Source organism: Pleurodeles waltl, chromosome 5 (genome assembly GCF_031143425.1).
Source record: "Pleurodeles waltl isolate 20211129_DDA chromosome 5, aPleWal1.hap1.20221129, whole genome shotgun sequence".
NCBI lineage: Eukaryota > Metazoa > Chordata > Amphibia > Caudata > Salamandridae > Pleurodeles > Pleurodeles waltl.
This window is the reverse complement of record NC_090444.1, coordinates 388747212-388773648: the sequence shown is the minus strand read 5'-3', so window position 1 is coordinate 388773648 and position 26437 is coordinate 388747212. Positions and strand designations below refer to the sequence as shown.

At 46.0% G+C, this 26437-nt stretch overlaps 1 protein-coding gene and 1 long non-coding RNA gene across 3 annotated transcripts in view; one reads left to right on the top strand and one right to left on the bottom strand.

Annotated features, from left to right (window-relative positions):
• The window catches only part of PLCB1 (phospholipase C beta 1), a 2042221-nt gene that overhangs the window by 608079 nt on the left and 1407705 nt on the right, over positions 1-26437 (top strand). The window lies entirely within an intron of this gene.
• LOC138297260 (uncharacterized) overlaps positions 6573-26437 on the bottom strand; it is a 146187-nt gene continuing 126322 nt past the window's right edge. Inside the window, exons 3-4 of the long non-coding RNA XR_011203980.1 lie at positions 7396-7632; positions 6573-6778 (exon numbers count right to left, since the gene is read on the bottom strand). This is a non-coding gene — a long non-coding RNA (uncharacterized lncRNA). The remainder of the gene's footprint in view (positions 6779-7395; positions 7633-26437) is intronic.

Here is a 26437-nt window from a genome sequence, read left to right as displayed (position 1 = left end):
ATGTGGGCAGTTTTGTTCAGCAAGCATCACTAGCAGTGCTACCGTCTGCAAATATGGCCAATATTAAATGTTATAAGTTGGTGTAACCCAATAAATTATGTTCCCAAATCCACTCCTGAAATTGCTAGGTAGGGGTTACAGCTACATTGCATATGACATAAACAGTACCATTTTTGATTGCTAGTCACTGCCTAATGAGTAAATGTAACACGCAGATGCTACACTTGTGTTTACTTTTGTTTACTTAATCAGTGTTTCAATTTTGGACTATACCTGGCTAACTTGGTGGAGGCCTCAGGGTGTGGGTGGTCTCCTATGCGGATGACACCCAGCTCCTCTTGGCCTTTCAAGAAAATACACCTGCAACTCTGAGCTCCTTCTAGCCCTGCCTGAAAGAAGTGGGGGAACGGATGGAGGGAAGCTGTTTTAAATTGAACTCAGAAAAAAATTAGATCCTTTGTTTTGGCACCAAGTCACCCTCTGAGACTAGCTAACTTATGGTGGCCATCTGAATTGGGTCTCTCCCCCTCCACCACCTCAGATAGCCAGAATCCTTGGGGTAAAATTTGACACTAATCGCACTTTTAAATCCCAAATTAAGGCCCTATCTTCTACATGTTTTGCTACTTTCAGGTCACTCAGAAGGATGTTCCCCCTCATACCAGATGATTCCAGAAAAACTTTCATCCACACCTTGGTTGTGTCTCAACTGGATTACACCAACAGTTTATATTTGGGCTTGATGGCTTTCTTAATCCAACAGCTTCAAAATATCCAGAATTCCACCACTTGTCTTGTTTTGAAGACCCCCCTCCATTCGCCAGTGTCCTCTCACCTTCGGCATCTTCACTGACTCATGGTCATCAAGGGGATCCAGTTTGATGCGCTTACTTTTGTCTTCAGGCCCTTCAATCATAAAGGCCTTCCCTATCAGAGGAGAAGAAGTAAGTCTTACCTCCAATTTAGGGCATTGAGATCTAATAACGCTAAGCTGCTCCAGGTTCCATGGATACATAAAGCCAGAAGAGGCGGGAGATCTTTTACATACCTTGCCCCCATATTGTGGTATGTACTGCCTCGTAGTTTGCACTCAAGTCCGTCAAAATCAGTCTGAAAACATAATCTTAAAACTTTTCTGTTTGATTCCTGTCTTTCTGTCTTTTGAGCCTTTCCTCTAGCCCTGGGACACCTCCTTCAAGGTAGCTGTGTGCTTTATAAATGGTTTTAATTTAATTGATTTGAATTCCTGTATTTCCTTGTGTGGCCACTGGAAGTTTGGTAACTTACCAGTGCCTTTGTTTCCCATTGACAACAATCACATTATTTGATTTACAATCTCTTTACTGCAAGGAAAATGTGAGGCTTATTGTTTCAAAATGGAAAGATGGAAGTCATAGGGAGGCAGACGTCTATATCACCATGTAATAGCCTTATTCTATAATGGATTGCACCCTATGGGTGAAAGGTGGGCTATTCCAAGGGATTTTGACCGTGCCAGAATATTCTCTTTCCCTCTGCAAAGGCAGTAGGTGTAATCTTGCATGAGGGGTTTGCCACATGTGAATGGGCAAAACTTGACCTGAACGGTGTGCCATTTACAAATAAATTCCCTTCTCAGGAATATCAAGAAAGAAATCTCGATGGCACCAAAGATTGTGGACAAGTTATTGAGGAACAAAATATCAAAAGGTATGTAAGTGTAGATTTTTTATATTGTTAACTCCACAAATATGCACATTGACGATTTATATCTTCAAGGTATCTAGATGTGGAGGTAACGATAGTAAATCTATATTTCCTCTATACACCCTTACTTTTAGTTATTTTGTCCCTCGATATTCTGTCCACAATACATGTTTAGCTTGACACACCTAGCTTCAGTGTTCCATTGTTCAATCCCCTTCATAAGGCCCTGCTATCCCTGAATGCTGTGTTTCCATCTCAGAGCTTAGAAGGTTATGATGAGGATGATCTCTGAGACACTACTGTATGCGTGTCGTGGTGGCAAGAGAAACCTTCGGCCAGGCCATCTTCACAAAGGGATGCCACCACACCACCACCTCTCATTCCAACAAACATATGGCCAGATTTACAATGCGCTAACACCTCCTCGTGCCACATTAGCATAGTTTTTTATGCTAATGTGGCTTAAGGAGGGACTTTTCGCCACACCATATTTGCAAAGTGATGCAATGCATGCATTGCGCCACTTTACGACCCCTTGCGCCACATTATGCCTCTATCAGGCATAATGTATGCAGAGGGGGGCGTTAGAAGGCCCACAAAAATGGCGCAGTAAAATCTATAAGATTTTTGGCGTAATTTATAATGTCTGCTATTGAAATTCATGGGCCTCTTTGCACTTTGCTGCATTAGCATCAACACTGTTGACACTAGTGTAGCAGAGCACCACAATAGCTTCAAAAATTTTGATGCTTTTGTTACGACCTCTATGGTGTGCCGTATTGTAAATACAAGGGCGACTCAAGAAAAGTGGCACATCAGTACTGGTGAGCCACTTTCTTGTAAATCTGGCCCATATTGCTTTATTTACTACGAGTCTGGGAAAAAGTGATAAGCTGCAAAATAAGTCATTTGGCCTGCCCAGCCCTTTGCGACCTTCACACCATAGAAGAGAGATGTTACTTTCAGGAATCTCTTTAGTCCATAAGCAATAACAAATGCCACCTATTAGTCCGATGGCATTTATCATTTAATGTGGTAAGAGTTGCAGGATTCTGGCCATAGTTTGTTGTGTGCAAATGCATAAAATAAGTAAACAGAGAGACGTGCTGTGAAAATACCACGATGAGATCTCTATTAAATCAGAGAGACAAGTAGGTGCATATATAACACTACAGAATGAGTTCAGAATTCAGCTGTCATTATATCTCGGCTAGGGCGAAGCCTTTCTGAAAGACGAAACAATGACAGCTCTGCCTAATCAGGTGGAAAGGGCCAGCCGCCCGTGTGTAAAGACTAGCAGGGGGTTCATGTGCAAAGCGTGCCCTCCACCACCATTTCTGGGACACAATAATTGTGACAACAGAATAAAGACCCAAAGTGAGAGTTCTTGGGTATTGAACGTTGGGATCCTGTTCGAGCTCTACTTTCATAGACTTTCATGGGTGCTCTGTGAACCGGAAGCTGCACACATACAAACGCACAGGTGACAGGTCCTGTGCATGTGATAACATGAAGAGCATACATTTCAAAGCTTGCCTGTCATTCCTCATTCAGTGATTTTATGCAGGTTTCCGCTTCTAGAAGCTCGGCGGAGCAGGCCCGCTTAATTAGCTTTGCAAAGCTGGGCTCTGTCAAGCAGAACTTGCATATTTTATTATAATTGTTTTGAGGGTACTTGGTCACGGGTTCTTCACTCTAAAATGTGAAATATTAATGTATCGAGCAACTGACGTGCCTGCATGGAGAGGTAAGGATGTGAAGAATTGTAAAGCATTGTTCTTTGCTGTCAAGGTAGGGGTGATATGTGTAGAAACTACAGATTTAGACAATTAGCATTTGAATATTACCACCAGTTTGTGCCGCGTATACTGCGTTGCAAACACGGAAAAGGCCCGACGTTCTGGGAGCTGCTTCGAGAGACTCCGTTAGAATGTACTACAACACACATTTAACTTGCCACTCCTGCCGCTCCCTGTATTCAGGGTATATCAGCAGTCATAGTGGTTTTATTGTTGTACTAAAGAGGGCTCACGTTGTGTGGAATGTAGGAGCAGGGTGGGAGTGGGCTCTAAACACCCACATTCAGTATGCACCCGAAAAAGTCATTAATGTTGGAAATTGGTACACTCATTTTACACCTGCTCTTTAACTCTGGAAGCTATTCTTCTACAGACGTAGTGCGTCTATTGCACCCTGAATTATATTGTTCAGCAAATATAACTTATATATGTATACACTTGAGAGAAACCTAGTAAGGAAAAATAGTGATATTATTCTGGACAAAACACAAGCAGTGCACGTGGAAGCAAGACAGTGACATAGTGAAGGACTATCTTATATCTGAGGTGGATTAGGGGAAAAATAAACTAGCAGAAGCAGAAAGTTCACACATTTTGTGCTGCAATACCAGAGTCCAGTTTGGTTTAAATTTGGAAATGTACCTGTGTTGGCCCGTGTCTTCATTTTGAGAAGTGCTTTTAATTGCTGAATGCCTGGGATTCCCAGAGGTGTACTTAGGTTCCTCTTAATTTAAGAATTTGGACATGTACATGTATCTTTCTACACAGTGTCCTGAAATGTTAAAGTGTGCTTGAATTATGTATCTATTTTTTGTTTCTCCAGAGGGGAAACATATGTTCCTACCTCATGGACAAATCCCTTCACTTTCACTTGCATCAATTTAGGGCGTTCCCTCCACGATCCCACCCTGAAAATGAATAGATTCTGGGTGGATAACAACATGAAAATTAGAACTACACACAGACCTGTGGGTTTCTGGGTGTTCACAAATTATTGAAGCTTGGTTTGGCTAACAATACCCGCATACTCACCAATGTGCTTATCGTGTGACTTAGCCATGAAGAGTTGAATGCTATTGCAGGGGTACATACTTTAGGAAAATCCAAAACCCACCACAAAACCCTTAGGGCCTGATTTAGATATTGGCAGCTGGGTTACTCCGTCACAATGGTGACGGATATCCCGTCCGCCGAAATCTAAATCCCAAAGGAAATAATGGGATTTAGATTTCGACATATAAGATATCCGTCACCGCTGTGAGGGACCAAACCATCCACCAATATCTAAATCAGGCCCTTAACCACTACTTGAAAAGTCATCACTTTTGCACCAAGTACCACTCTTTTAATTTCACTGGCCAAGCTGTGGAAACTCTGGCAGTTGTTTGACAATGCCACCCCTCAAATGCTACATGTGTAGTGCGGTTGAAGACACATTACATTAAAAAAAACACTTGGGCATGGTTTATGACACATTCATATTTTTTCCAAATCCAATACTACATTACAGTGCAAACTTAATGCAAGAAACAGTATTATTGCACGTGGAATGGTTGTATAGTTATTTGATTAGTTTTTTATATTCAAATTAAACATTGCCATGTCATTCACTGTAGAATGCAGAGAGGATCGTTTTTTCTCTGCTCTGGTTTGATTCTTCTTGGGATTTAACACTGCTGCATAATTAATGATCTGTCATTTATTATCCTGACTATATATACACAGTAATGAATATTGTACAGAAAAAACATTTACTAAAAGTAAGTTACGCTCCAGACAATAAATATGCAGAAAAATGTTCAAAAACATAAACAATATAACTTTCTATTTGTGCAACATACAATTCCTTGATAAAGTGAGGACTTAGCCCTGATAGGCCAAGTGTATTATTAGCTACCTTTAGGGTCTCATATTTTTGAGCTTGGGAGAATGAAAGACTGAGCAGGCCCAGCACAATTGAACTTGTACACTAATGGTTGAGCACCGGCTTCTACAGAGGAGGGTTTCTACATGTCATGCTTTTGACAGGAGGCCAATTTTATCACGTAATGAAAATAAATATATGTATGAGCAATTCATATATAAATTTGGTTTAAATTGGTGGGTCTTAGTGGCAGAAATTTATGGAAATACATGATTATACTCCTCTCGGGGATATACAGTTAAGAACCAACAGTACTTGAAGTTGTACAACTTTGGAAGATTGTCAAAATATTTGTTGTTGTTGGTATTGCTTTAGTTATTTATGGCATATAGTATGTGCTTGTATGCATTTAGATGCATGGCTGAGTCATAAATGCCTTCTGGATTATATTATCTGGTAAAGTACTAACGTAATAAATCAAGGATCAGTATCTCTTCTACACAATGAATGCACCACTTTTGAATGAGAATCCAGCAGCAGAATCTTTACTACCTCGAAAGAAAAGTGTTTGGAATGTCTGAAAAATAAAATAAAAAATCCACACGTATGCCATGCATTTGTGAAATGTTGGCATTCATGCATTATTTGTTAATAATGCCTTGAAGGGTAATGCAATCACAGAAAATGCTTGCAAGTGTGTGAAATAGCATTTCCTCCTGCCTAAATTCTGCTGCAATACAAGTTGTCTTGTTGAAAGGAATTTTCAGAATTTCCAGAAAAATATACATTTTAGCTGGATGTTCCTACACTGGAAAACGGGGGCAGACCAGAGTCCTGGAATGAAATGTAGATAAGCCAGCTTTAGAATTTGCTAAATGACAACATACATCACAATGAAAATTCAAGACTGTTAGAAATTAAGTTGAGGGTTGACAGGGCAGGGGTGTGAACCTTAGTCAAACAGCAACCACAATTCTTGTCAGGGTAAGTGTCAGGTAAACCCTAAATTAACCTTTGCTCATGCTCTGGTAGCTTGGCACAGAGCAGTCAAGCTTAATATAGAAGCAGTGTGTACAGTACTTGTGCAGCATTTCAAACAGTGAAAAATGAATCTACACCAGTTTTAAAAACAGAGTATGATTTAATAAATAAAACAATACCAATATGATAAAAATCCATTAAGTAGAACTTGGATTTTGAATTTTAAAACATTAAACTGTAAAATAGTGCTTGGAAGCAAGTAGTGCCAAGCAGGGTTAATTGGTCATGTTGGACGCGGACAAAGTCAAAAGTTCAGGTTGACTATGATGGAGCTCACGCTGGCTACAGGGACTGAGTTGGCCCTGCTGAACAAAAGTACCTCGAATCCTGGTTATGGAGTGTTGCATTGGTCCCAAACCACGTGGTGGAGGAGATGTCCTTTGACCCCCTAAGAAAAAGGCAGGAATGCAGTCACGTAACATGGAATTATTTGCATTCTTTTGAAATCCTGATTGAAAAACTAATGCCTCGTCAAGCTCATAAACACAGAAGGAAACTCAGCTACTGAAAGGGATAGAAGTCAGAACATACTTTTCGGAAAATATGACATAGGTGAATATTGAGCAGCCAGGGCAGTCACGAAACAGCCTAAGGGAAACAATTGCTATCCCAAGTCGTGCTAAATTCCACCATTATTCTATAAATATCTACAGAAGTAAGGAACGCTAAGTAAGGCAAAGTAGGAATGGCCACAAATCCCACTTGTGCATGCCATGAAAATAAACATTGGGGCTATTTCACAAACAAATTTATGATTATAGGAAGAAGCATTAGAGGAATACTCTTAAGTATTCTTACATGTTTTTGGAAGCTGCCTCATAAAGCCCATCTCTCTATAACTGAAAATGCAAAGAGGGCACTTTTTTTTTTTTTTTTTACATTTGCACTTATTTCACTAGTTAGTGAATATTCCCGTATCATTCCCATTTGAGATGTTTTGCGGGCAATTCACATAAGCTCATAACAGTACCTAAAAGTGTACTACAGAAGTAATGCATTACTTACCCCAAAAGATTTTGGAAATCGGCTTCACTGAGACGAGCACTGGATTTAGTATATATAAAAATACTCATGCCCATATGTTAGAGTGTATAAAAATCTTTGCTGGAAGTTGTCCAAACTACGGGGCGCGCGGGTACTTGCACACCTCGATACCGCATCTTATTTTCAGTTTCAACTCTTTAAATTAGCAGTGACACCAGGCTGGGTCTGTTAGACTCACTGTCATTTCTGTGACAATACCTGAAAAGAAATAACAAAATCAACAAATATAGAGTATTGAGTCAGTCTTTCAAAATGGCACGAGATACATATTCATGATGTATGAGAGCAACACAATGAGAAAGCAGCAGCATATCACCTGACATGTTAATCAGGAGTGCTGAAGAGAAAGGGAGCAGATTGTAGACGAAGGATGCTGAAAGTTTCAGATTACTGAAATAAAACAGAGAATTACCATACTTCAGAAGCCTTTGATATGCATGAGAAGTATTCTTTCACAGTTGTTCCTTTGATCTCCTGAAACGCATTAAAATATGTTTTTGCTGGGAGAAATTATATGACAAATGTCTAAGCCTATTGCTGCAGGTTAGGGTGTTCAGTTGTGTTTTTAGCCTGATAAAGTAGGCCATCTGGACTGTTTTATTGAAAACCTGTGCGTTCAAGGGTTTGCAGATAATTTATGTGAACCGTTTGCTGTCCCTATATCATCCAATATGTGGACAGCTCATAAAACTAGAGTGCCTCATTTCAGCACGAAAGTCGTGACGAGTTAACAACCCTGTTGCTCTTAAGCACTTGCAGAAATTATGCCTGAAGAGGAAACTGTAAATGATTTTGTCACTTAGCGTTTAGCTGCTGTGAAAAGAAGTGCATGAGAATGAAATTTAGATGTTTGCATCAATGTAAGATAAAGCAACTGACTTTCAGGTTGTAAACAGGTGAAGAAAACACAAGGAAATAGAGTAAATAACAATCACGTGAGCTGGAGAACAAAAACACTTTTGCATGTAAAACAGAGGAAGGAAAAATGTGCATTTGTTTTTTTGCTTAATTAGGAGCATAATTTCTATTAACTTCGAACTTTTAGTAAACTGGGTGTTAGACATACTTTCGGTGTTAGACATACTTGTTTGGCGCAAACATTGGGGTAGCTTCCATTGGTGCAACAGGTGCAGGGGCACCGGGGCCGAGACCTGAGGCGCACACTGAACTCTAATTATTGCTGTTTTTCACTGTTCAGATAATGGTCAGTGGGGATAAGTTCCTTCCTTGACTTACGGCCCTCGTCAAACTGGCTGTTTCAGGGTCACATTTTATGAACATCATGCAAATTCATACAATTAAAAGACCTTATGTGGAAGGTGCACATGGGACTAAAATGACAGACTACGAGGGGTAGCCTCTGCTAGCTCAGGCATGCCTTCTGGTACCCGTGATAAATACACTGAAATTGGTCTCCAGGAATATGAAGACAATTGCATGAACAGAAAATAGGGCACTGAGACCCAAAATTGCATTCATTACATGCCAATCATTGATCTTCCCCTACCTCCTTAGTAGCAAATAGGGTGCATTTGAGGGAGCTTAGCTCATCAAAGGATTTCACCATGCATAGGACCCGGAGGCCTCCATACGACCCCCACTCCCCACCAGAAATACACAAACCGACAACTTTTAAACGTTGGAAGTGGTTTATTCAAACATCAAACATCTCATAACTTTTCAGGCATATTAATATCTACATCTTTTTATCTACATGTCATGAGCATTTTTGTGACCATAAATCAATTCTGACAGGATCCCTTCCTGTCCTGAACCACCATTGGACCACACAGGTGACCCATCTATCACCTGTATCCCTAGGAGGGGCGGTTACCCTGACTACCACACTGTACCTTGTCCTCATGCTTCGGGTTCCGCCCCCTCCTCCAAACACCAATCAGACTCGGGGTGTAACGGGGCGGCCAAGGGCTGGAGCCCCATGTTCCCCCCAGCGATCTGAGCTCCCTTACCCCTTGATCTTGTGTGTACATCCGTTGGTTGGCTCAGAACTTCAGGATCCTATCCCAGGTGTCCTCCCGGGGCCCCACCTTGGGGACCCCCCCTGTTGCTTCTAGTCACATCTCAATTTCCGCATGCCTACTGCCTAACAACAAGGAGAGGGTGGGTGGGTCAAACGCAGGACCCCGCTCCCGTCCGGCCGCTGCAAAATAGTAAAGAAGGGCTTGCCTTCTTGGGGGGGCCATTAAATAGCCCCCCACCAGTTCGCGGCGGCCGGAACCAGTCAGGGCACAACGCGGACCCAACGTTCCTTTCGGGGAAGACTTCCGCCCCCAGGCCTCGCGAGGCCCGGGGGCGGAAGTCCAGCCACCTGCGCACCACAGGTGCGCACCTGAGAGGAGTGCAGGGCCTCGTAGCCCCCGGCTCCTAACGGGCCGCGCCCCCCCACTTTGGCAGGGGCGCTTTTCCCTAGGACCCGGAGGCCTCCATACGACCCCCACTCCCCACCAGAAATACACAAACCGACAACTTTTAAACGTTGGAAGTGGTTTATTCAAACATCAAACATCTCATAACTTTTCAGGCATATTAATATCTACATCTTTTTATCTACATGTCATGAGCATTTTTGTGACCATAAATCAATTCTGACAGGATCCCTTCCTGTCCTGAACCACCATTGGACCACACAGGTGACCCATCTATCACCTGTATCCCTAGGAGGGGCGGTTACCCTGACTACCACACTGTACCTTGTCCTCATGCTTCGGGTTCCGCCCCTCCTCCAAACACCAATCAGACTCGGGGTGTAACGGGGCGGCCAAGGGCTGGAGCCCCATGTTCCCCCCAGCGATCTGAGCTCCCTTACCCCTTGATCTGGTGTGTACATCCATTGGTTGGCTCAGAACTTCAGGATCCTATCCCAGGTGTCCTCCCGGGGGCCCCACCTTGGGGACCCCCCCTGTTGCTTCTAGTCACATCTCAATCTCCGCCACGAGGGCGACCAGGGCCCAAAAGGTCCTTCGCCCTCCCCACCATAAAACAAACTAAGCGCAAAGGCCCACATGTCATGAATGAATTGATCGGTCCCTGTATCAGATAGGTGCACCTGGTCCTTGTGGAACATGTGTGAGCCTTTTAATAGTTTGTGGGGGATGTTCCATAGCCGCCCTGGGCCCGGGCAAAGTTTTGCCATCTCAGCGTTCAGCCGTCGTACCGAAACATTGATAGTCCTTGACCTGATCCCAGCACCCCATTTTCGACGTGGCACATGCAATCGAAGCATTTGGAAATTGCTTTGACAATTTAGTAATCTCTAAAATACTGTTTCTCTTAGAGTCTTGCGGCCCAATCGCACCAAGTCGTTGCCTCCTAAGTGAATAATGACAAGATCCGGGGACTGAAGCCCCTCGCATCCCTTCGCCATATTGACCAAATGCTGTAGCTGAGTGACGCCCGCACCGCCAATTCCACACCAGCGGAACGCCACACCTTGAACCATCGCCGGATTCGACCCACGGAGCTGTTGCACCCGGTACGCCGCCCGACGAACAAATGAATGCCCCAGAACCCAAACTACACGTTGAGACATTGTACTGAAATGAAAAGAAAAGAGCGTGAGGCATTCATATACAAGCACAGTGCTACCTTTACACCAATTCAGGCCTAATGTACCGTCTGTAACACTCCGATGACCACCGGCCGATGCCTTTCACTGTGGTGGCCGTCAAGCCAGCACCTGCCGCTAGTGTGGCTGCCCCTATTCTAAAAGAATGGGATGAGTAACCTGATTGCTCCACGCCTAAAGCCCTCAAGGCCAACTTGAAGATCATCAAGAATTGGTAACGTGATAAGCAATCCCCGTTAAGGTGTAAGAACAAAGCGGACGAGCCAGCCCGGGGGCGGACCTGGAGGTAATTATTCGTAAGCAGTACTGGGCATAATGGTGAACCGGGTGCGGCCCTGAGTGAGATACGCGCCCCCCTCTGAAGCTGGTCCGTTTTTGATTTGCGCAAGACTATCGAAAGGAACCCAGCGCCGGACGTAATGTCGCCCCACTGTAGCCCCCCCGCATGGTCACCCTTGGATGCGCCCACCAATTCACTGATTCGGAAGGCCCCGTAAAAAGCCACCGCAAAAGCTGCAGAGAATAAAGCAGCCTCAGCGGGGGACGAGCAGATGCCTGGAAGTGCGCCCAGTATGTTCCCAAGCAGGGGTGCGGTAATGGGGCGCCTAGTATCTGCTTGAACACGAGCCACCCTGGCCCAACCTGTTAAGGCCCTATTTATAATAAATGTATTCAAGGGTGCCTCGAGTTTTCTGATCTTTGCGAAGAAACGTATCGCCGACAAATAAGCCTTTGCGCACGACACTAGGCGCCCTTGGGTTTTTAGATGCGTCAGGAAAGCACAAACCGTGAACTCAGTGAATGGTTCAGAGATCTGCTGTGACTGTAAGAATCGCCTGTAATTATAAAAATCATTCTCGTAAGCTTTCTTAGTACGTGGTGCTAGAGATGTTGCTTCTAAATCGGGGAGGGCGGGGCACCAATTCTCCACAGAGACTCTGGGAACTCCGACATCTTCTCCATCGCCTGGGGGTGATACCGCAGAAATTCCTGCATTAATGAGCGAGACAGAGCGTCAGCTGCGTTGTTATGAACCCCCGGCACATGTTTAGCCCTGAAAGTAATGTTGTGTTGCAAGCATGTTAAGATCAGGTGCTTCAACAGGCGTAGGACCAGCGGGCATGAAGCCCCTTGGCGGTTAATGACTTCTACTACTGCCATGTTGTCAGACCAAAAGATTACCACCCTGTTCTTCAATATCTCCGCCCAGATATTTACTGCTACCACGATAGGGAATAACTCCAAGAAGGCTATGTTCTTGGTCCAACCCTTGCCTACCCAATCCACGGGCCAGTCAGCTCTGCACCACCGGGGGCCCAATATTGCTCCAAAACCTACGCTACCAGCCGAATCAGTATACAAACCCAGTGTTGGGCTGGAGATTGCCTTTTTGGGCCAAATGACCGCACCATTGAAATTTTTCAGAAAAAACTCCCACAACCTTAGGTCTCCCCTAACCTCCACAGATAGCCGAGTGTGGTGATGTTTTTCAACCAGCCCGGACATTGAACGAGCGATAGATCTAGAAAAGGGGCGGGCCATGGGGATGATTCTCAATGCGAAATTTAGTTGGCCTACCAGCACCTGAACCTGGTGTAGGGTAACTCTCTCCTGAGACAACATTACATGAATGGATTCCTTGAAAGCCAGCAACTTCTCCTGAGGCAAGCGACACTCCCCGGCCACCGAATCAATTTCAATTCCCAGGAAAGTGATGCACGTAGTGGGACCGGCTGTCTTCTCGGGGGCCAAAGGAACCCCGAATTCCTCAAACATTGCAATCAAGGCCTGGAGAGCCCACCCGCATTTGTCAGACCCCGGGGGACCCAAGATTAGGAAATCATCCAAATAATGAATGACATTGCGGTGACCAGTGCGAAGTGAGAAAGCCCACTGGAGAAAGGTGCTGAATTGTTCAAAATAACTACATGATATACTACAACCCATGGGCATGCATTTATCATAGAAGTATTCCCCATGGAACTGAAAACCCAAGAGATGATAATCGTCTGGGTGGACTGGGAGAAGACGGAAAGCTGACTCAATGTCGGTCTTTGCTAACAGGGCCCCATGGCCCAGTGCCCTTACCTTTACCAATGCGTTGTCGACTGATGCATAACGGACAGAGCAAAGCTGGGGGTCAATGGCATCGTTAACCGATGACCCCCGGGGAGCAGACAAATTGTGAATCAGCCTGAACTGCCCTGGTTCCCTCTTGGGCACCACTCCCAAAGGGGAGCACACAAAGCCGGATAAAGGTGGTCTTTCAAAGGGGCCCGCCAGCCTCCCCACGGCTCGCTCCTTTGCCAGCTTCCTGGCCACCACGCAAGAGTTCTGTGACGCTGAGACTAAGTTTTTACAGTGATTTACTGGTGTAACATTTGAGGCGGGGATCCTGAACCCGTAGGAAAAGCCGTGAAAAAGTAACTTTGGGGAATCTAATGCAGGGTAAGCCTGTAACCATGGGAGCAATGTGTTTCGTCTAATAGGAGAAGGCAGAGGGTGGTCAATTTGCTGGCTTACTTGAATCCCTGCCCCTCTCTTTAGACTTCTTGATACACTTAGATTCCGGGTGGGAGGGGTGCCCGCAGAAGGAACAGTTATGCCTGAACTTGCAAGACCCTGCGGTACGTGAACACCCGTTTCGGTTGAATGCCCAGCAAGAGCCCTTCCTCTCACTATGGGCCTGAGTCCGAAAGGGCTGCCTTCCAGAAACCTTGTTGTTAACGCATTCCAACCATACATCAACCTCAGTTTGATCCCAACCGATGGATGGATCCTCCACCCTAGCCCAGCGGAAGTCCCGGTCGTATTCTAACCAAGCATACCCCCCATAAGTGTGCTGGGCCTTCAATATTTTATTTGCGTAGTGTATCAAAGAGGAGGCCAACTCCGGTTTCTTCTCCAACAAGACTGACATGAATACATTAAAACCCAATAACCAATTAGTAATACTCTCTTCCACCCTGGGTTTCCTATCCCCAAAGAATGAAGACTTGGGTTCTTTATCTTTAGACTCGGCCTCCCTCCTTTTTGCCCTTATCAAGGAAAAGATATCCACAAATTCCCCTTTCCAGATCTTCTCCTTAACCTCTGCAGCAACGTGTGCTGTCAGCTTACCTGGTCTGGATAGCAACGCATCTGTTGTCCCTTCCTTTGTAGAGTTATCCTGAACCGGAACCTTGCTGGGCCCAGGCTGGACATTTTGAACTATGGGAGGTGAGGCGACAACAGCGCCCGGTGTCAGGGTGACACTCGGGCTGAGAACAGATGCCTGTAGGTTCGTTGTAGGTGCAGCCGATAGCGCATCCACTTGACGCTTTAGTTCATTTAGTGTGTTCTGCAAAGAATCATCCGCCACCCACGGCGTTGTAGGAGGGGGCGAGTTAACAGGTGGTGTACTAATACTGGCTAACAACCTGGATACTTCAAGCAATGTTTGCCTGGATGGGTCCTGTACCGGTGCAAGATGCTCAGGAGCCTTAGAAGCAGGGGGGGTGCAGGCAGTGCTGCAGGTACTGCTGCGGGCAAAGCTACCCCTGTTAAGGGGGCGGGAGGGGCCCCTGCCTGTGCTGCGGGTGCCAAAGAGGCCAAGGATTTCCGAATATCCGCCAAGACCCCTTCTAACCCTAGTACTGGTGCTATGCCCTGGGTCACGGGGGAAGGGGCAGCAACTGGGGCGGGAGGTTCTGGTAGGTCAATATGCACAGGTGGACTGGCTACAGCAGTAGGGGCAGCTATAGTGAGGGACTGCATGGAGGAGACAGGAGCCTGCATTCTTCCCTTCCTCGTGCGCTTGACTGGGGGAAAAGCCGCGCTTGGAGCTACATGGGACCGCTTAGGGCGGCTGCTCCTATCCCCACCAGCATCTCGAACGGGTGCCCCCATGACCTCGCCTGCCTCCTCTCTGCCTAATTTTTCTAGGACCAATCTCAACAACTGCGATAATTCTGGATCATTCCCACTTCTTTTTGAGGCGCTCGCCTTCTTAGGGGCCATGATCAAATGTAAATGCAAGGATCCCCCCTAATCTGACAATGTCTAGAAAATACCTATATATATATATATATATATATATATATATATATATATATATATATATTTTTTTTTTTTTTGTGTGTAATTGATGATCCTGCAACAAAATGAATACACACACAGTTAACTAATGAATCAAGGACCGCAAGTAACACAACTTAACCCAGCTAAGACCAGCCAGGCAATGAAGTGCAAATGCAGAGGCCACCCTCTCTTTTTGCTGAAACCCTGTTCAAGATAGACTTACCCAGGTAGGAGTTACCATTTGCCCAAAAAGATTGCAAACAGAATGCTAAAGAAGGAAACTGTACAACCCCCAGTTGCCACCCCAGTTTTAAATAAACATTACCTTCTTTGACTGATAACTATGGGCTTGTGGGGTTTTCATTGAATTATAATGCAAAAGTAGCAAAATATTCCCCAGTTAACCAGCGAAATGGGACCCTACAAATCACAGCATTACCCCAAAAGTGACATATCCCAAGCACGAGACTAGTTCTCTAAGGCAGAAAGTGATGCTCGTCCAAAACAAGACTCTACAAGTGTTTAAAAGATGGACAATAAACAATGCGGCATTGGTAAAATGTTAGTACTGTAAAACAAGTGATTCAAAACATGTGCAAAATATCACAATTGCGAAAAGTACACCAAAACAGATAAACAACCTGCATTAGACGCGCTGCCAGTCCCCAAAGAGTATGCAGGTTTGACCGAAATCCAAGCAATCCGGTGCTTGAATAAACTTTTTCGCCCCCACGTGGACACCCCACCACAATGCCGCCCTGTAGCAGGGGAAAGCCTGGTCCCCCTTAAAATTGCGCCTCCTACGCGCTGCTGGGTTGTTTGTTAAGACAGACCCTGGCACTGTTCCAGGGACAGCAGTGCCGTCCTCCCCCTGCATAAGCGCGGCGCTCCAGAACCCCCACAGGACCGAATATAGCGCCTGTTACGCGCTGCCCTGAATGTTAATTAAAGCAGCTAATATTTGCCCCTGCTACGCGCTGCACGCTGGGCTAAATACGCTGCATTAAGGCAACACCGGCTAGCCCCACGCGGCGGGATATACTTACAGGACCACTCTGCTGATGAATCCTCCAACACGAGACCCTGGACGCGACGCCAAAGAAATCCTGGGTGCCCGAGGACGACCACTCCAATGGTTCCTGGAAAAAGCGCGAACCTCGAATCCGACCGCCGAAGAACCAGGAACACAGCAAACCAGCAAAACAGCAAACGCGGGGCCCCGCTCCCGTCCGGCCGCCGCGAAATAGTAAAGAAGGGCTTGCCTTCTTGGGGGGGCCATTAAATAGCTCCCCACCAGTTCGCGGCGGCCGGAACCAGTCAGGGCACAACGCGGACCCAACGTTCCTTTCGGGGAAGACTTCCGCCCCCAGGCCTCGCGAGGCCCGGGGGCGGAAGTCCAGCCACCTGCGCACCACAGGTGCGCACCTCAGAGGAGTTCAGGGCCTCATAGCCCCCGGCTCCTAACGGGCCGCGACCCTCCACTTTGGCGGGGGTGCTTTTCCCATATCACTGTGGGCAGGATATAAGGGAGAATGCCTACTAAACCAGGCAATGTTTGTGAGCGATGCATGGTGTAAACTGAGCATGGACATTATTAAAGTGATCCAAACGTGTTTCTATATAGTGCATGCTATAGCACTTACGATGTCTCTAAGTGCTGTTATGACGGTGGTTATTATTTCCCAAATTATAGTATTTGTGAGAAAGCAGATTATTAGTTAGGGCAGTTGGTAGTCCACCTCAAGTAATAAGGTCATTCTTCTGCTTAGGTCTAATGAAGATGTTAATAATAAGCCTAAACTCAACCTATGGGACCAATAGCACAGAGTAGACAAACTTAACTTAAGAAAAGGTTCAAAGCATTCAGAAATACCAAAGCAGTTAGAAAGTCAGAACCAAAACTCAATAAATAAAACACACTCCAATATATAAAAAAGAGAATAATTTAATGCACAAAATGACAAGAATCCTATAAGGAGAACCAGAGAAGTGAATTAAAAAATTATAAATGAAAATCTTTGGTGCAGCCAAGGTAACCTGGCTGTGTTTGACTAGGACCTAGGCATGATTTAAGGCCAAGCTCAAGGGAACGTGGATTGGAGTGTCATGAGGTTATTTTAGTGTTCTTACACAGGCAGATTATTTAGCTATGGCTCTGAGGCCTGTGTGCTTTAACCAGTTACATTTCACTCTTATTCCTTTTTAGGGTTGAGGCTGCATCGCATGCGCTTGCGCATGCGTTTCGCTAAGCGAGCCGCTTTAGGAATTAAAAAGGGCTTGGAGCCCTGTCCACGTCATGTCAGTGTCTTTTATTGGCTCGTGGGCTTGCCTGTTAGAATCTGCTTGATTTCATTAATGGAAGGCATGCGTACGTCATGCCTTTTCCAGTGGATAGCCCTCCTCGAGCGCATCGACCAAGTACAGAAAACATGCGAGGCTCGCTGTTTTCCGTCCGGCTCGTGGACTACTTTTTGTCTATTTTCCCAGCGCGATCTCGCTTGGCAGAAGTCGAGTGTTTTACATAATATCGACCCTGTTACACAGTTCATTGCACTTTTTCCGGTTACGTACATAATTGCACTTTTGCCGATAAGTTTCATTACCAGTGAAAAGTCCGGTGAGGAGTTTACAACACTATCAGCTCTAACACGAGGAAACGCGAGAACCGTTGCATTGCAAATGGTTGTTTAATTTTAGCGATGCTTCATTTTAATGGAGACGTTTTGTATTCTTAATATCAGTTGTCCTTCCTTGCAGAAATTAGTATTCATTTCTTTGCAGGACATTTCTCATCTTGTGGTGAACCCAAGGCTGCCACGATGAATACGGGGTATTGCTGGTCCAAAGGGAACACTGACTACCTTACACAGAAAATACGTTTTTTCACATCAGGAAACCTTTTTGTTTCTTCTTCATCTATGTGGGAGGACTTCCAGCAGATTAACAGACCTCTTCTAGCCTCAGCACAGGAATGGGGGGTTGGGTTTCCTTCCCAGGACCAGAAGGGCAAATTAGGGCTAACACTGCTACTTGTTCTCATGTATGAACTCAGTAGTGTTGGTAGGCCACCATATACTACAATGACAACATGGTGGGACTTTTCTTGTGTTTCACTCTTGTGATTACTGCTGCTGTAACACTGTGTTTTATTATCCTTATAATCGCCATTCAAGCCCTTCTATGTAGGATGCAGTTGCTTCAACAAAAACTATTAAACCAAAATCCTGCTTCTGTTCTGTACTTGCACATGTGAGGCTCGAGTGTCTGAGAAAATGGGATGGCATCTGCTCCACCACAACTCGCCGTAACAATAGGCTGCCACAGATCACTTTTACTCTCACTTACTTGTGAGGTGCTGCTAGCTAGCCAGAAGGGGTTAGGCTGACAGCTGTTACACAACTTGGGATCAGACTCAGTCCCCCAAGCTCAGTGGTGCTGCTGCCGAAAAGTCCAGTAGTCTTGTTACCAAAGCAAAAGTCTATGACTTTTTCCCTGAAATTAAAGTAAAAAATCCTCAGCAAGGCAAGGGAGCAGGCTGTGCCCTGGAGAAGGGCTCCACAAGGTCGGATACCCATCTGAGAAGGTTGCTGTGAAGTTGTTTACTTTTGCCAGGAATGCTATGAGCAGGAGAAATTCAAAATTTATGCCACAGAAAGGTCAATCTCTAGCTGAAATTTTTTGGCACCTTTGCTCGGTGAAAACGTCTAGATTCTGACACTTATTTTGGAGCTTGGATTGCTCCAACAGGGCTATGCTGCAAGCTTTTTCCAAGTAGGGCTCCAAGAGGTCAGATACTCTCTCCGTGATAGCCCGCTGAAATGCATTTGCTGCAGCAGAACTGCTCTGAGTGACAGAAACCTGGATCCTTAGCCCAGCAGCAATGCACCCTTTGTGAGATTCAGTTGGCAGATTTGTCCCTGTCTCCCAGAGGCCTTTGGGGCCAAAAGCTTTCCAAGTCCAAGGTTTTCTAGGTTGTTAGGAGGGGTACACCTTGACACTGCCAAGAATCCCAGAACCTCAGGCACAGCACTGGGGGGTACAAGTCTCTCTCTAGTAGGAGACACCAGCAGGGTTCAGGGCAGGTGCTGGTGGAACTGACCAGCTGGGCTCTGCAGGAAAAGGAGATTCTTTCCAGTTTGTGTAGCCCTACAGCTTAACAGTAGTTCAGACGACCGACCCTTGGAGTCCACTTCTTTGTCTTGAGTTCAGTTGGGAGCAGACACAGCCTTTCATGTCTCCTTACTGGTTTCAACAGTGGGTGCAGTCATTCTTCTGTCCTCCTCAGGTCTAGTAGTGTTCTGAAGAAGGTACCCGGGGTGTCACATTTATGCCTGGCACTAGCTGGAGGGTAGGGGAGACTCCTGGGCGCCTCCTGGACAAATAAGGAAAACCTCTCAGGATTAATCCTTCGCACATTTGCAGCAGTTCATGTTTACCTTACAGTGGCAAATCCCATACTGCAACTCTCTGCCTAATTCCAACAAAGCAGAACCCTTCTTATCCTTAATGTTAATGAGCAAAATGAATTCTAATGGTGCATCTTTCTTTTGTGTTTCCTGTAGCTAGTACAGATCATTTAACTTGTAAGTATGGTGCTGCCCACAGAAGTCAGCCACAGCCACACTCTATCTTTCATATTCTCCTGAATGTCATGCTCTGTTTGAACAGAATTTACATGCATTATCTCAAGTGAATACACATGGAAGATATACATTGACCTCTGCTGGTAGAAAAAACTCTCTATATTGCATCTTTTGGTGAGATCCTTCCATACATCTCTCTGAAGATGAAGATGGAAAGAATGCCCAAGGTTGTCTGGCTGGAGCGTTGAACTGAAAGGATGCACTGGACAGTAGTTTATAGTGGAAATCTGCTCAAAGCTTATTTTTAGGTTCATAAACTGAAACCACCCTCAAGCTCACTGATAGCCTTTTGGAGTTGGAACTGTGTGGAAGCATTTGCTGTATTTGTTCAAGCTCGCCCTTATCTCCTGGCCAAGACAAAGACTAAAGGAGCTGTTGAAGCTCTGATGGGGTGCTCTGCTGCTGGTGTACCTATGTGGAAGCCCCCATATAGCCGATGTAGACCAGATAGCTCTGCCAGTGCCTTGAAGTCTATTCCTTCCTTGTCCATGAAATCCCAGGCAGCTGCTGAAGAAAGGAACGCTAATCTTCATGAATATTGCTGGATCACTCAAACCTCTCATCAGAATTGGAAGCTAGTGTCTTTGCAGACCGACTTCTGCATATAAAGCTGAAGTAGACGGTGACTTTTTCTGGCACACATACTCCACCCTGCACTAATTTTTGTTATTCCCTTGCTTCTTCGACTGAACTATGTGTGGTGATCAGGTATCTGCCCAGCTAGCCTCATTGGAAAACCCTCATTATCTGTGATGACCACTGCGTGCCTTTGGACTTGCATCACTTTGTTCACACTTACCCCCACAGAGCAGCCTTTCTCTCAGGTGTAAGTTAACACATGCTCACACATCTATAAATCTTTTCCCATTTCTTTACCAATACCCTCAATACCTAGAATTGTTTGTTTTGCTACATCGATTTAAATGTTCTCAGATCTTTAAGTTAGGTAACTTTTAACCATACTGAATGAAGCCAAATAATCTGCTTTATGTGGAAATATATCAATACTTTGGTTTAATACTATAAGATTTCCAAGCTATAAAGCTATAAGAGTGTTACCTGTGTGCAAAATATGGAGGTCACTTAGGGGGTCATTCCGACCCCGGCGGGTGCCGCCCCCGGGCGGCAACCACCCAAACACCGCCCGCGGTCAGATGACCGCGGGGGGCATTCCGACTTTCCCGCTGGGCCAGCGGGTGATCTGCAAAAGATCGCCCGCCGGCCCAGCGGGAAAGCCCCAGCAAAGATGAAGCCGGCTCCGAATGGAGCCGGCGGATTTGCTGCGGTGCGACGGGTGCAGTGGCACCCGTCGCGATTTTCAGTGTCTGCCAAGCAGACACTGAAAATCTTTATGGGGCCCTGTTAGGGGGCTCCTGCACTGCCCATGCCAGCGGCATGGGCAGTGCAGGAGCCCCCAGGGCCCCACGACACCCGTTCCCGCCAGCCTCTTCCTGGCGGTGTCAACCGCCAGGAACAGGCTGGCGGGAAGGGGGTCGGAATCCCCATGGCGGCGCTGCTTGCAGCGCCGCCATGGAGTATTTCTTTGGCCAGGGGAAAACCGTCGGGAAACCGCCGGTTTCCCTTTTCTGACCGCGGCTTTACCGCCACGGTCAGAATTGGCCAGGAAGCACCGCCAGCCTGTTGGCGGTGCTTCCGTGGTCGTTGGCCCTGGCGGTCGATGACCGCCAGGGTCAGAATGACCCCCTTAGTGTTTTGCAGGGTGTACTCATTTGTGCTGTGGTAGAACAAGCATGTAGCCCACCATATGCAAGGCTCTACTCCTGCTAATGGTGATTTGTGTGCCTTCACTGTAAGCTTACTGAGTGGCCATCATGTTTGATGGAGCAGCTCAGCAAACATTTGTTTTTAATAAACAGACTTTCAATTTGGGAGTTTTTTTTTTTTTCAAAAACAACTAATGACCCTGTCACACTTGGAGTTTTCTCCCAGAGTGTGGGAGCTATTTCTTTTATTTCAGTTCAGCACAACCAGGCTTTTTCCTTTGGTCCATAATAGAAAAAAATAATGTGAGAATATCCACCCTAAATAGGGCAGACAATCTAAGCTACTTAGACTGATGGCAAACTTTTCTGCTGAGCCATCACTGTAAATTTTCCACTGGTGGAGCCAGCAGGGACTCAACTGGCAGAAAAATGATGGTTTGCCCATCTCGAAATAGAGTGGATGGGTTTAGCATCCACTTAAGGGGACAATGTACTCCACCATGTTTGTGGTGGAGAACTTGACTACAAAGCCTCCAATGTCTTATTGTATTACTGTTTCTGTGCTGTATTGCATTGAACCCAGGACTTTTCACTCCAGGTGTGTTATGAGCTTCACAAACAAAATAAATTCGTTAAGACTATATATCTGTGAACATTGGAACTTCAAACAAATCATGTACAGTGTGTAATCATGTGCCCTGGTTTCACAGTTGTGTTTTTCTATTACCACCTGATTTTCAGTTTCTACATAAGGTTATTATTCTGATGATGAGATTACCACTTTCATTGTGTGGCTGCTCTATTGTAATTGTGTATTGTGTTTGATGTACTTTCTATTTTTGATTGCTGCTCATATTCTAAATATATTTAACATATATCTATTTTTACAACATATTATTGCAGCTTTGTAGCACACAAACTTTATTATTTATGCACCATTTATTGCAACTCTGATGTAAATATCTTTATCTATGTGTATTCATGTACGTGGTTTTGTGTAGTGTAGACCTAGATAAAAGACAGTGGAGCGCAGTACACGGTCAAGGATAAAGTTAAGGTCAATAAGTTACTGGAGGTGAAAGTGGAGCTGGACACTGTTGTTCTAAATTGGACAAATGATGGATTTGCCCTGATGGAGACCAGACAGTCGGTTCCATATGCTGGGTGCATAGTAGCCTTAGGTAAAATGTAAATAATGATAGCAATATTTGCAAGCTTCCTCACATTACATGACATTACCTAAATTTCGTAACATTTCAGATTACTCAATTTTACATAAATTGTTTTTAGCTGAACACACACCTCACATGTAGGTATCTCAGGGGAGCCTGGCTTGGACAGAAAATGTCTTCCTGAGAGACATTGTCTGATTGACCCAGTCTACTGCCAGTTTCTCACCAAACCTCTTTAAACATGTGCATATTAAAGTTAAAAAAAACATGACACAAGATGTCAGGAAATCACATTTCGCTACTGTTAGAAATGGGGTTTCTGGTTGGCTAAGGTAAGCACCTAAGTCAGGCAGAACCCACCCACACTAGTCAGGGCAAAGGAGTTATACGTCCAAGATAGCCTCTGCTCACCCCTTGGTAGCTTGGCACGAGCCCTCAGTCCTATCCCAGAGGCAATGTGTAAAGTGTTTGCACAACACACACAACACACGTGCCCATCACAAAGGAAACACAACACCAAGTTATATGAAAATATACAGTATTGTACACAACGCAATTATTAGGCCAAACACGACATGTCATTAATATCCTGCTACCCAAACAATTGTCAGAAAGTTACACATTAGTTACTCTGCAGAACCAGCAGTAGTTACAGGTTATATGACGGAACACTAAATTTTAAACTACTACTAACCTTAACAACGAGGTCGGAACACCGACCTCGTCTTTACTACTAATGATTTTACCACGAATGCCTTAACAATGATATTTCGTTGTAAAGGCATTCCTGATAAAATCATTAGCAATAGGCACCATTCACCCTACATCCCTCACCCCACCCCCCCAACCCCACCCCAAAACCTAAAACCCCCTGACCCCCCACCCACTCCCCAAAACCAAAAATGCCCCACCCTCCCAACCCCACCCTAAAACCTAAAACCCCCTGACCCCCTACCCACTCCCCAAAACCAAAAACGCCCCACCCGCCCAACCCCACCCCAAAACCTAAAACCCCCTGACCCCCCCACCCACTCCCCAAAATCAAAAACACCCCACCCCCCCAACCCCACCCTAAAACCCCCTGACCCCCCATCCACTCCCCAAAACCCAAAACGCCCCACCCCCCCAACCCCACCCTAAAACCTAAAACCCCCGACCCCCCACCCCCTCCCCAAAACCAAAAACGCCCCACCCCCCCAACCCCACCCCAAAACCTAAAACCCCCTGACCCCCCACCCCCCCCCAAAACCTAAAACCCCCCACTTACCTGAGTCGTCACCTTGTCATCTGCGTCGTCCTCCTCAGCCGACTCCCTTGTTTGTACCTTAACCATGCATGTTCGTTGTTCAGGACATGCGTGGTTAAGGCACAAAATAACGAAGTAGTGGTTAAAGAAAGCGTTGTTCCGCTTTCGTTAACCAGGACTTCGTTATAAAAAATTCAGCATATAGGATGTTTCCCGTAGTTACATATAATATGCAAGTTAGTTATTATTCTGCAACATAGGCAGTAGTCAGGAATCACATTACAAAATAAATACACTTATCATAGAAGTATCATAAATGCCTATACCAAGAGCATCATCGAACATATGGCAAGTGAAAAACACATATTAGCATGTTATGCCCATAACAGGAACATTTAGCAAACATGTATGCAACACATCATCATTAAAACAGGCAGGTTACATATAATTCATTAATGTCCATACCACAGTAACAAAAGAAATATGCAGGTCCTGTAGAAAGTACCTGTTTTATGATGTAAACAAACTTTCTGTGCCAAGAGGAGAACCAAGGGGGCCCCCAGCGCAAAACAGAGTCCTCGCAATGATTTGGGTGGAGAGGGGGGTGGCACGCACTCCCTCTTCCTTTATTATAGGGTCCCTCCTGGGGCCTGCGATCTCAGGGGGCCACCCTGGGCCTCAACTGTCCCTCCAAGGATGGGGGGCACAGCCCCAAACACAACAATAGGGGGCCCGGCGGCGTGGGGAGCCTCTGATGAGGCTTCCACCCTGCCTGCCACATATCTGGCCCCTTGTGGGGCCCGTAATCCCTGGGGTCCACAAAAGGAGACCTGTAGCACACACGAGGGCTCCCAGGGGGCAGGGGGAGCCTCCGATGAGGCTTCCTTCCCACCTGCCCGTCCGGCAGCAGAATACACAAGGGGTCTGGCAGGGCTGGGAGCCTCCGATGAGGCTTCCTTCCGCGCCCGGCTCCGAACACAGATTCCCTGGGCCGCAGTGGTGACTGACCCTAAGTGAGGGCTTCCTGGTGCCCCTGGGGCACTCCTCGGAGCACCCTTCGCTGGGGGCACCGCTAGGAGCATACTCGCTCCAAAGTTCCCACCTTCGTGCCCTAGGGGCACGGAGCATTGTGAATCACTCTCACTTATGAAAAGCAGCCCATCCGTCTGCGGAGCTGAATCCCTTCACGGCAATGCACTTACGAGCACTAGGGGCAACCTTAAAGAGTCCGGGTTGCTGCAGTGATTCCAGGACGGCAGATCGCTGTCAAAGCGCCGAGTGACAAAAGGAAAGCATTCACCAGGCACTTGGGGAATACTGGTAAAGCGCTCTCTAGGCGATATATCTATAAGGAAAAAGTGCTCTCAAGGTGCTACAAGCCGTAAAAATGAAGCACTCCTCCTGCGCTTCTAACCGTTGCAGGGGTCGGGGGCCACATCACCCTGCCCCTGGGGGATAATAGTCCAAGAAAGAGAGGCACAGGTGGTATAGCCCAGCAGCAGGCCAGCACAAGGGGAATGCAGGCAGATGGCAGTCTCTCCTAGTAACCCAGCGTGTCACAGGTCAGCACAGCAGCAGCAGTCCATGGTGGTTCCTGGTGAGTCCCTCCAGCATTCTGTGTCCAGTTTCCAGTAAGTTCCAAAGAGTTCCCAAATTATTTGGAACATTCCCCTGTACTTATACTCAGTTTTACAGTATGTTCACAAAGGAAGGGGAGAGGAAGTTCCAACCAGTGACACCTTGTTGTGGGAGTGCCCCCTCTCTCCTTCAGCACAGGCTCCAAACATCATTTGGGGGTAAACAACCCTATTGTGTGAGGCCAGGGTGCAGCCTTTACAAATGCAGGTGTGCCCCGCCTCTTCCTCCTCTCAGCCCAGGAAGACTATTCAAAATATCTATGCACCTCTGTGACACCTCCACCCTCCCTGTGTACAGGCTGTCTGAAAAGTATGCACAAAGCCCAACTGTCACTCTGCCCAGACGTGGATTGGAGTCAAGCTGCAAAACACCAGAGCCATAAGCACAGAGAAATGCTCACATTCTAGAAGTAGCATTTCTGTAATAGTAATAAAAAATCCACTTACACCAGTAAGCAGCATTTCTCAATACCATTACAACCATACAAAACATGCCTACCCTACCCCTCATAAATCAGACAATACCCCCTGCACATAAGGCAGGGCATTTTCAATGCAATCCTATGAGAAGGCAGCACTCACAGCAGTGAGAAACCAAATAGGCTGTTTGTCACCACTAGGACAGGCTACGCAACCAGGCACATGTCCTGCCTTCTACATACGTAGCACCCTGCCCATATGGCTAGCTAGGGCCTACATTAGGGGTGACTTACATGTAGTAAAAGGGAGTTCTGGGCCTAGCAAGTAAATTTAGATGCTAGGTCCCTGTGGCAGAAAATGCTGGCCCTGTGCTAGTAGGCCTGAGACAGGTTTGAAAGGCTACTTTAGTGGATGGCGCAAGCAGCGCTGCAGGCCCACTAGTAGCATTTAATTTATAGCCCCTAGGTGTAGAGATACCGGTGTACAAAGGACTTACAGGTAAATTAAATATGCCAA